Below are 12,416 nucleotides of genomic sequence, written 5' to 3'. Positions count from 1 at the left end.
ACCGCGCACCTCGGCTCCCATCGCCGCGCTCTCAAGGTAAGGGCCCCTTTTCTTATCAGCTCCAAAAGGCCATTAGCAATGGGTAACATCCTATCTGCTAAGCAAGCCCCACAAGTTCGGGCCCTCGCCGGTCTCCTAGACACTCACCGGTGTAAGATCTCTTTGAAACAGCTTCAAGTGTATTGGGACCTTCTTCTCCCCTTTAATCCGTGGCTTACCACGTGTCAGCTTTGGGACCCGGACACCTATACTCGCCTTATAGATAGTGTCACTTTTGCTGTGGAGCAGGAAGGTAAAAGATTCCCTCCTGGCTTATTACAGGCAACATGAAGTCCAGAAGAAATCTTGAAGGGTATAATCTATGATATGCTATATAAAAAAGGATTTAAAAGCAGCTATACCAAGAAAGTAAAGAATTATGAGTCAACTGTAAATAAATTATATATTTCTGTTAATGTGTTGTAATTGTTCTGTGTTTGTCTGTCTGTTCGTTCAATGTCAACGTATATTTTGATACCTCCGGATGGTAAATATAAATTACTAGAAATCTTTAAAAGAGCTCTATTCAAATGGCCAAAAATTAAATAAGCGCTTATATTAATACTTAAGTTTATTATATTAATACATAAATTTAAATGTTAATAAGATATCTACAATTAAAAAAATTGTAAGTCTTAACAAAATTAACTGTACGTCTTCATAAAAAGTTGTTCTTGCCTAGATTAAAATGAATAACTTATTTTTCTTCACAGGATAATATAAAGAATGTAAAACTTATATGAATATTAAAAAGGTTAAAAGTTTGTAAAAATGCTAACGGAAATGTAATAAGTTTTGCAAAGGGACGTATTTTGTCCTAAAGTAAGATGGCTAATTTTTCATGGGCTCTTGAAATTTAATTTGCATGCGGCAAGTGTAAAAGGTATTGTGATAACTTTACGTAAGGGAATGTGTTCTGTAAAGATAAAATTTATCTTCAATAGTTTACATTAAGGTATTAAATGGCTAATTCCAAAAGGTCATTCTTAAATATATATATATAAAACTGAATTGATGATAATAATAATAAAAGGTAATTTTATAACAGGAAAGATTAACAGCAACCAAGCTCCCCTGCCAACTTGCTTTTAGGAAACGGTTTCTAATATTGCATGCTACTAAGTATTTAAAGAAAAGTTATTCTTAAAGAAACAGAAAATAATTTTGTCCTGAAATAAAATAATTGACTATTGGAAAGAGTAGAGTATAGGACGGAACCTGAGTGAATGCTGAAACTGCAGAAGATTAGTGGACACGGAATTTTTACAGTTAAACTTAAATAAAATTTAATGGGTCTATCTATAAAACTTTACAGGCTTTGGTGTCGGGTAGTATGCTGATGCAAAGTTAAAAATTTTTGTTCTTTCTCAAAGCCAAGGCATCATAGAACGTGCCCACCGCACCCTAAAAAACACTTTAAGTCGCTTAGCTGAAAGTTCTCTTGGTCTTTCTAAACAGCGACCACGAGACCTTCTACATCATGCTCTCTTTGTCCTCAATTTCCTTACCCTGGATATGAATAGGCAATCTGTAGCCGACAGGCACTGGCATCCTGCCACACAAACGCAACAAGCTATTGTTATGCGGCGTGACCCTCTAACAGCGCAATGGAATGGGCCTGACCCCGTAATCATCTGGGGACGAGGCTCTGCCTACATATATGACCAACAAGGAAATGGCCCTCGCTGGCTACCAGAAAGATTGATAAAACATTGCAATCCCCCACTCCTTCAACCACAAACTAACCCTTCCAGAGGGATAATCTCCCCCTGAGAAAAACTCCGTCTTTTCTTTTACAGCTCGTCCAGTAGTCCAGAAGAGGCCCCTATCACCATGACAACCAACACCAAGAAGACATCATAGCTCAACTAAAGGTGACTCAGCCTTTCCAACTCCGCCTAGTGAAGACACTTCATCTCAAACCGAGCAGCTCCAAACAACGCCTCTGCCTCTCCTGGCCTCCCGGAGACTTTGGCCTTCTTGTTGTCCTCGCCTACGTCTCCACCACTCCCGACGCTGCCGCCACCACCGTTGCTGGTGCCCTGACGCAACTTGTCCGCACCGCTGCGATCCTCCAGACAATCACACAGTCTGCCTCTGCCGCTCTTCGCCACCAAGAAGAGATCAACTACCTGTAACGCGCTGTCACCCTGGACTTTTAACAGCAGATGGATCTTATAGCCACCGAGATCAACAAGAATTGGACATTGGCCACCCTTGCTTGCAACGGCAAGATACCACCCCCTAAATTGTACATTTATATCCCCGGCATACTCACCTCCCTCTTCAGCCCCACTTCCCTCATTGCTTACTGCCTCTTGGGCCTCAGCTACTTGCTGCTGCTGCCATCCTGGTCCTTATTTGAAAAGAAGGGGGAAATGCGGTCACCCCTCGGGCTGAAGTGTGGTTTGCTGGCCTGGCGGGGGAGCAGCCACAGCAGGCCAAGCCGCTGCCCCCATAATAGGGTGGCTGGTCGGACTCACCGCCACCCCTGAAGGAAGCTCGGCATGGGCGCAGAGTGCCCTCGGGTCTCCCCTTCTCGGCAGCCATGCTTCCGTGGCCGCCCCTCCTCCCAGATGGCGCCACCCGATGCCTTGTGGGGCGGCACCCTTCTTCTTCCTTCTCCCTGCGCAGGCGCAGGGCAGAAAATTCCAGTCTGCCCTTTTCCCCTCCCCCGACAGCAGCAACAGCCAGGCGTGGGCGGAAAAATCCAGCCTGCCCTTTTCCCTTCCCCCGACAGCAGCAACAGCCAGGCGTGGGCGGGAAACTCAAGTCTGCACCAATCCCTAAACCCTGCCCCTTCCCCCAGCAACAGCGACAGCCAATCCCTAACCACCACCCCTCCCCCGTCCAGTACCGCCCACTGACCTTTCGCCGGCAACCAATCAGAACAGGGCGTGGCTTCGACCAATCAGCCTTCCCCAGACCCTATAAAACTGTTGCCTCTCCCTCAATAAAGTGGACTTGCGTGTTTACCTTGTCTCCGCGGTAGTTCTTCTGCCGTGCGCCCTCCAGTCCTGAGAGCCCCCGACAAGGGCCTGGCCTCCCTTGTCCCCAGTTCGTCGCCTGCTTCTCCGGGCAACCCCTTCATCGCCGGCTTCACCGGGCGACCCCATCAGCCGAACCGCACAACCCCTGGTGAGACCGATCCCTCATCTGCTGCCGGACCAACCCCTCGTCCCAAGCGGGACCGACCCCTCGTCCAGAGCTGGACCGACCCCTCGTCCGCAGTCAGACCCCACCTCTACCGACCGAGCAAGTCGCCGCAATCATGTGTCCATGTTTCACATTTAATATTGTTACAATATCATTACTACCTAAAATGATCTACAGATTAAATGCAACACCTATCAAAATCTCTGCAGCATTTTTTTTGTAGGAATGGAAAAAGTCTATCCTCAAATTCATATGGAATACCAAGAGGCCCCAACTAGCCAAAACAATCTCTCAGAAGTCTCTAACTATATAAGAACAAGCAACCAGAATATCATCCCAAATTATATACCATAACATATAAAGAACTAGAAAAATCTCATTTATTCTCCAGGGGAAAAAAAAAACCAATCAGCAGATACAGTCTCAAAAGAACCATACAAGGAATTATGATTTTTCTCAACTTCCCATATGAATACAGAAGCAAAAAAAATCTCAACAAAACACTGGAGAAGCAAATCAAACTACATATATTAAAGGATTATAACTCATGACCAAGGATGACTTATCTCAGGAATGCAGCAGTGGTTCCACATAAGAAAAAATCCATCTGATCACTTGAATGTCACAGAGAAGGCTTCTGATGAAATCTACCATGATATCATAATAAAACCACTCAAAAAAATAGGAATAAAAGGTTACAGCTACAACATGATAAATATAAAAAACTCACAGCTAACATCATAGTCAATGTGAGAAAGCATGAAAGCTTGCAATGGAAGACTGAAACCTGAGGTCAGGAACAAGACAAGGATGCACACTTTTACCACTTCTATTCAAAATTCTCCTGGAAGTTCTAGCCAGGGTAATCACTATAGCTGGTAATCATCTTACTTTGGCAGCACAAGCTGCCCCAGGAGCTATTCTGTAGCTGGGATTGGAAGCTCCACTTCCCAAAAACGGGGATAAAGAGACCACCAATTCAGCTACTGATGAGTAAATTCAGCTGGCTAAAGTTTAACCCTAAGAATACCTAAAGTTTGGACCTGTCCAAGTCAGAAAGAGGCCAGCATCCAACATTTTGAGTCTGCCCCCACCTTGGGGGGAAGGCAGCCTGACCCAAAATCACAGTGAAGGTAGGAACTAGTTTCTTTCACCCAGATTGGCCTGCAGCCCTAGGCTAGGTTTCAGTCCCACCTCTGTCAGGGTGGCAACTGGCCCAGCCTATCCAGGTAACTGCAAGTACCTTTCGCTGGTACAGACTGAATAATCGGATATCTACTGGGGCAACTGCAGTCACCCTGGGCCCATAATGCATAGATTGCTACACACACCTGCAGCTCCATGCCCACCCCAAGCAGGGGAGAAAGGGACATGAAGCTTCATTAGGTTTTCTGGGAAACTACAACATAGGCTGCCTGCAAGAACTGGATTATTCTAGGCATGTGTGACTCTGTCCTACCCCTGGCAAAGGAGAAAGTTGGGAGAAGCTTCATTGGTCCTTGGGGCAATGAGGGAAGCTTGAGCTACCACAGCTTACATAACCAACTACATCCTTGGCTCCTACCACACAAGCAGCAAGGGAGAAAGGGCAGGAAGCCCTAATTTAAAGTGAAAAACTGCACCCAGAATAATTACTCTAGTAAGCCCAATGTGAAAACACCAACAAAAAATTACAGTCCACACCAAGAAACAGGAAGCTATGGCCCAGTTAAAGGAACAAGATAAGCCTACAGATGACATAAAGGAATTGAGACAACTAATCACAGATGAGTTCCTAAATGAATTTGAAGGGATTAAGGATCTTAAGAGGACACTGGACGATCACAAGAATTTAAAGCATACACAGAAAAATAGTAGACCTTATGGAAATGAGTGGCGCAATAAATGAAATTAAAAATACTTTGGAATCATATAACAGCACATTTGAGGAGGAAGCAGAAAGGACTGGTAAGCTTGAAGAAATGGACTCTGAAAGTGAAGAACAGATGAAGAAAGGAAAAAATCAAACAAGGTCTCAAGAAAATAAATGACAGCAAGAGACATGCAAACATCTGTGTCATGGTGTCCCAGAAGGAGAAGAGAAGGGAAAAGAGACAGAAGGAGTATGTCAAGAAATAATGGTAGAAAATTTCCTAACCCTATTGAAGGACATGGATATCCATGTCCAAGAAGCACAATATACTTCCATCTGAAAAAATCTGAATGGACAACCTCCAAGACACATACTAATCAGAATGTCAAATGCCAAATCAAAGAAAGAATTCTGAGAACAGCAAAAGAAAAGTAATGCATACCTTATAAGGAATAACCCAATAAGATTAAGTGCTGATTTCTCACCAGAACCCATGGAAGCAAGAAGACAGTGGTATGATGTATTTAAGGTACTAAAAGAGGATAACTTTCAGCTAAGAATCTTATAGCTGGGAAGACTGTCTTTCAAAACTTAGGGCTAGTTGAGAATATTCACAGATAAACAGAAACTGAGAGAATTTCTAACCAAGAGACTGGATTTTCAGAAAATACTAAAGGTTGTACTAGAGCCTGAAAAGTAAAGGCAGGAAAGAGAAGCCTGGAAGAGAGTCTAGAAATGAAGATTTTATCAATACTAGTAACTAAAACTGTAAAAGAGTGGTGAAAATAAAATATAACAGATAACACACAAATATTCAGGGAATAAACTTAACCAATGATGTAAAGCATTTGTATTCAGAAAACTACAACTCAGTGTTTAAAGGAAACAAAAAAGGCCTCAGTAACTGGAAGAACACTCCATGCTCACAGATTGGAAGATGAAATAAAATTAAGATGTCAGTGCTACTCGAATTGATATACAGGCTTGATGTAATCTTGATAAAAATTCCACCAGTATTTTTTAAATAAATTGAAAACATGATCAAATTTATTTAGAAGGTTAAGGGGTCCTGAAGAGCCAGAAGCATTTTAAAAAGGAAAAGTGAAGTTGGAGGACTCTCATTTCCAGACTTTAAATCATATTACCTAGCTATGGTGGTAAAAACAACATGGTACTGCCCAAAAGAGAGACACACAGGCCAATGGAACCAAACTGATACTTCAGAAATACACCTTCACATGTATGGTCGAGCAATTTTTGATTAACCTGTCAAACCCATTCAGTTCTGGCAGAACAGCCCACTCAACAGATGGTGTGGAGAGAACTGAATATCAACAGCCAAAAGAAGGAAAGAGGACCCCTATCTCATACCTGATCCAAGAAATTTACTAAATATGGTTCAAAAAACATAAATATAAAAGCAAAAACCATAAAGCTTCTAGAAGAAAATGAAGGAAAATATCTTCAAGACCTGGTGGTAAGTGGTGGATTCTTAATGGAGACAAAAGGAGGACTGTGATGGCCTACTGATATTTAATCTATGTAGAAGTTTTAATTAGCTTTCCTGTAAAAAGTGTGGAAATGTACAGAGTGGATAGTAACACATAGTGAGTAACAGCCAGTTCATAAATGGGGATAAAAATGGTAGTCTAGGGTTGTAAATGCCAATTGACAGAAAGCTAGAAAATAACAGGAACTGAATAGCACTGAAAACCTAGAGGTGGATGAGAATTGTGTTTGATGGTACAGATGCAAGAGTATCCTTTCTTTGCTACAGCAAAGGTACATCCCTATTTGATCATATACAATATAGTGGGACTGAGGACAAACACAGGAAAAGCACAACCGGAATGGCAGATGGACTGTGGTTAGCAGTTATAATGTAATATTCTTGCATTTATGCCAAAGATGTACTGTGTAGGTAATGGGGCAGTAATGGAAAATATGTACCAGATGTACATTATAGACGTGGTAACAATTGGATGATATTTTCATATAATCTGCAACCAATATTCCACCACAGTGTGGTGTGTTGATAGAGGGGTTTTGTTTGGGAATTCTGCACAAGTGCACAATTGTTTTGTAAATTTACAACTTCTGTCTATTTAAAAAATAATAATAGGGTGGGTTTGGGGAAAAATCTACCAAATGTAAGAAAAGGACTATAATAAATAGTAAGATTTTGAAAATATTCTTTCATAATCTATAACAAATATCTTACAACAATGCAAGGTATTGATGGAGGGTTGATATATGGGACCCCAGTATGAAGTTATGCATGTTCGCTTTGTATGTTAACAATTTTCACTATACACTTATTGTTTACGTATGTTCATATATAAATGACATAAAGATAACAATAGGGTGGGTTGGGGGAAAAATACTTTCATTAGTAGAAATATTTTGAGGAGGCCCTTTAATCATTACTTGAAAATGTTTAATAAGAATTCAAGATATTGGTGGTAGGGTGAAGTGTAAGAGTCCTGTATGATGTTATATATGTTTCTTCTGTAAGTTCATTACTATTAATATATACTTATTGTTTATGTATGTTTATGTATGAGTGATATACATCAGTAAATTTTTAAAAAATAAAACAAAAACAATTCCATTAATTACAACACCTACTCTCCAGATCACTGGCCATATAGGATTGAAGCCTCCTCTCAATTAGAAGTCGAGTGGTCATCATTACCATCCCAGAGTCTTCAGGATTGGGGAATAAAATATGGAATAGAGGGGACTTACTGGTATTCTACTATAGACATATTGGTATTCAAGCAATGGAAGAAATTATATCATTCATGTGGAAATAGTGGCCACTAGAGGAGCAGAAGGCAGGGAGAGGGGAAAGGAGGTATAATATGGGGTCTTTTTGGGGGCATGGAATTGTCCTGAATGATACTGCAATAACAGATACAGGACATTATATATCCTTCCATAACCTACAGAATTGAGTGGGAGAGAGTCTAAACTAAATGCTAACTATAAACCATGCATAGTGGCAATGCTTCAAATGTGTTCATCAATTGCAGTGAACTTATCACACTAATGAAAGAAGCTGTGAAATGTGAGGAAGGGTGGGAGGTATGGGGAGTAGGGCATTTGGATACCCCTTATATTTTTGTGTAAAATTTTATATAGTCTGTGTACCTCCTAAAAGAACAAAAAATATATTTTAAACAATTCCATTCACTATATCTAAAAGGAAAAAATACCTGAGAATAAATGTAACCAAAGAGATGAATAACCTGTACACTGAAAACTACAAAACTCTACTGAAAGAAACAAAAGAAGACCTAATTAAATGGCAAGATATCACACCCATCTTTCAGATTTAATATTGTTACAATATCAGTATTACCTAAAGTGATCGACAGATTAAATGTAATACTTCTCAAAATCTCTACAGCATTTTTTTTGTAGAAATTGAAAAAGTTGATCCTCAAATTCATATGGAATGGCAAGAGGCCCCAACTAGCAAAATCAATCTTTTGGAAGTCTACAACTATATAACAAGCACATGCCACCAGGACATCATCCAATATAATAAAACATTACAAATAAAGAACTAGAAAAACCTGATCTCTTCTCCAGGGCAATAAACAATCAGCAGATACAGTTCCAAATGAACCAGAGAAGGAATGATCAGACAAAGCACATATGAAGTCTCTGCACAATGAGAAAGGTAGATACTCTTGGAATGAAAGAAAAGATAGTTCACAACAAAGAAACAACAAAAAGATGCAAAAGGAAACTTTAGATCTAGATATAAAACATCTAAAATTCAAGGATGACCAGGCAAGATGGTAGCAGAGTAAGGAGCTCCTAGAGTCAGCTCATGCTACAGAACAGTTGGGAATCATACACAGCTACCTAAAGCACCTGTTTGGGGATCCAGGAGACCAGAATAGCATCCTGCAACATCCTTGAAAGAAGGGAAGGAGGAGACTGCCCATTTTCAGAGAAGATTCCTAAGTAGAACATACCATGCCCTGGAGGGCAGTGGCCATCCTCCACAGTCAGCATAAGACACCTCAGGAGCTATTCCTCAGCTGGAATCAGAAGCTCCACTTCCCAAAAATGGGGGAGGAAGAGAAGACTGGGCACCAGCTTCAGATAATGATTAGTAAATTAGGTGGTCTAAAGTATAATCTTTAGAATGGCTAAAATTTGAACCTGTCCAAGTCAGAGAGAGGCTAGTAGCCACTATTTCAACTCTGCCCCTGGGACAAGGGGAAATTCACAGTGCTGGTAGTGACAGACTTCTTTCCATCCATATCAGATTGCAGCTCTAGGCTAAGCCCCAGCCCCGCCTCCAGCAGGGAGGAAGCTGGAGGACGCTGTACCAGCCTCTCCGGGAAAATACATGCCTCAGAGGCCTGTCATCATCCTTCTCTGGCTGCCTCTGGAACTATTCTGGATTTGGAAGCTCTATTTCCCAAAAAAGCAGAGAAGGAAGAGATGGTTGGCCACCGATTTCACCTAATGATTAGTAAATCTGGCTGGGTAAAATATAACCCTAAGAACAGGTAAAGTGTGAACCTGTCCAAGTCAGAAAGAGGCCAGTGGACACCATTATGATTCTGTCCCTAACATGTGGGGAATCTGGACTGGCTGAAAATGATAGTGATTATAAGGACTGGCTTCTTTCACCCAGATCAGACTGCAGCCCTAGCCTAGGCATCAGCCCCACCTCTAGTGGGGAGGAAGTTTGTGGGCCCTGCAGCAGCCTCTCAGGGTAAGTGCAGGTACATTTAGCTGGCAGACTGAAGAGTGGGAAGTCTACTGGGGCAACTATGGTCATTTTGCACATGCATACCATAGCTTATTGCTCACATCTGCAGTTCCATCCCTGCCTAGGCGGGGGGGAAAGGAACTTTAAGCTATGTCAGTCTCCCTGGGAGACCACAGCCTAGACCTGCACAATGTGGATCATTCCACACAGCTGTGGCACTATCCTAACATGTAAAGGATAAAGACGGGAGGAGATTTATCAGTCCCTGGCAAAGCAAGGGCAGCTTGAGTCTCTACAGAGTTCAACACCAACTATATCCTTGGCTCCTACTACACAACCTGCAAGAGAGAAAAGGCAAGAAAGTCCTAAACTAAAGAGAGAAACATGCCCAGAATAAATAACACATAGTAAGCCAAATGCCAAGACACCAACAAAAACTGCAATCCATCCCAAGAAACAAGAAGATATGACCCAGGTAAAGGAATAAGGTAAGCCTCCAGATGACATAAAGGAGTTGAGACAACTAATCATAGGTGTTCCAACAAATCTCCTTAAGAAATGCAATGAGTTGGCTGAAGAAATTAAGTATATTAAGATAACACTGGACAAGTACAAAGAAGAATGTGAAAGCATACATAGAAAAATAGGAGATCTTATGGGAATGAAAGGTGCAATAAATGAAATTAAAAATACACTGGAGTTGTATAACAGCAGATTTGAGGAGGATAAAGAAAGGATTGGTGGGCTTGAAGAAATAGCCTCTGAAAGCAAACATAAAAAAGAACAGATGGAAAAAAGAGTGGAAAAAATTGAACAAGGTGTCAGAGAACTAAATGACAACGTGCAAACATATGTGTAAAGGGTGCCCAAGAAGGAGAAGAGAAGGGAAAAAGGGCAGAAGGAATATTTGAAGAAATAATCTTAGAAAAATTTGAAACCCAATTGAAGGACATGGATATCCATGTCCAAGAAGCACAACACAGTCCCATATGAATAAATCTAAACAGACTAACTCCAAGACACAGTAATCAAAATGTCAAATGCCAAAGACAGAATTCTGAGAGCAGCAAGAGAAAAGCAATGCATAACATATAAGAGATACCCAATAAGATTAAGTGCAAAGTTCTCATGGAGGCAAGAAGACAGTCGTGAATGTTACAGCTCTTTGAGAATTTGTCTAGTAGGTCTTCTGGATCTTGCTGGAAGGACCTCACATTCCCCATATTTTTTTTATACTAGTTTTTCTTCCCCTCCCCCACCCTGCTGTTACTGCTGTCTATGTGATAATCTGTCTCTATTTCTTTTTTATCTTTGTGATAATCTGTCTCTATTTCTCTTTCTTGTCTTCTCATCTTTCCTGTCTAGAATTACCAGGATTTCATCCTAAGGAACGCTGATGTGAAGAGAGATTCCCTGTCAATTGTGCCACCTCAGTTCCTGGTCTCTGCAGTGCTTCACCTTGACTATCTCCTTGTCTATTATTGCTTCATGATCTTGGGGTGTGACTCACTTGCACAGGCACTGCCTCACCATGTGGGTATTTGGTCACCACATGGGTACCGGCTCCCAGGGAAGGCACTCAGCACACCACATGGACACTCAGCTTGCCAAGTGGGCACCCACATGTGCACATGGCACAGCATGCAGGCAATGGGCTCACCACTTGGGCACTGGTTTGCCATGCAGGCACACTTTCTCTTCTTCCTGTTCATCAGCAGACCACAGGGACTGAACCTGGGTCTTCCCATATGGTAGGCAGAGGCTCTATCACATGAGCCACATCTGCATCCCACATTTCCCATAAGGAAGAACAGAGTTAAGTTCCCATTAATAAACTGGGTGTTCTTTTTTTTAAAAAAAATATAACATTGGTATGACATACTTAAGAAGCTTCGAGGGAAAATTTTTGAGCCAAGAATCTTATATCCAGCAAGACTGTCTTTTAAAATTGAGGGGGAGTTTAGAATTCACAGATAAACAGAAATTGAGAGAGTTTATAACCAGGAGACCAGCTTTGCAAGAAATATTAAAGGGTATGTTACAACCTGAAAAGAAAAAACAGGAGAGAGAGGCTTGTAAGAGAGTCTAGAAATGAAAAGTGTATCAGAAAAGGTAAACAAAAGTGTCAGAGTGGTGAAAATATGACAGGTCAAACACCAATATTTAGGAATCAAATTGACAAACATTATAAAGCACTTACTTGTACTCCAAAAACTACAAATCATTGTTGAAAGAAATTTAAAAAGACCTAAATAATGGGAAGAACATGCCATGCTCATGTGTTGGAAGACTAAATATGATTAAGATGTTATTTCTACTCAAATTGATATACAGATTGAGTGCAATTCTGATAAAAATTGCACCAGCATTTAAAAAATAAGTGGAAAGCATGATTATCAAATTTATTAGGAAGGGTAAGGGGTCATGAATACCAGAAACACCTTAAAAAAGGAAAGTGAAGTTGGAGGACTCTCACTTCTGGACTTTAAATCATATTACCAAGGTATACTGTTGAAAACAGTATGGTATTGGCATAAAGACAGATACACCAATGGAAATGAACTGATGGTTTCACAAATGGTCCACATCTAGGTTCAAGAGATTTTTCTCAAGCCTGTCAAATCCACCCAG

At 41.0% G+C, this 12,416-nt stretch overlaps 1 non-coding gene across 1 annotated transcript; it reads left to right on the top strand.

Moving 5' to 3' along the window:
- Window positions 1–10,935: 10,935 nt before the first annotated feature.
- LOC131276479 (U7 small nuclear RNA) lies at window positions 10,936–10,998 on the top strand. The gene has a single exon (XR_009183952.1). It is a non-coding gene; the product is annotated as a U7 small nuclear RNA (small nuclear RNA).
- The last annotated feature ends 1,418 nt before the right edge of the window (window positions 10,999–12,416 follow it).

This window comes from Dasypus novemcinctus, chromosome 28, assembly GCF_030445035.2.
Source record: "Dasypus novemcinctus isolate mDasNov1 chromosome 28, mDasNov1.1.hap2, whole genome shotgun sequence".
Lineage (NCBI taxonomy): Eukaryota > Metazoa > Chordata > Mammalia > Cingulata > Dasypodidae > Dasypus > Dasypus novemcinctus.
This window is presented reverse-complemented; position numbering and strand designations above follow the sequence as displayed.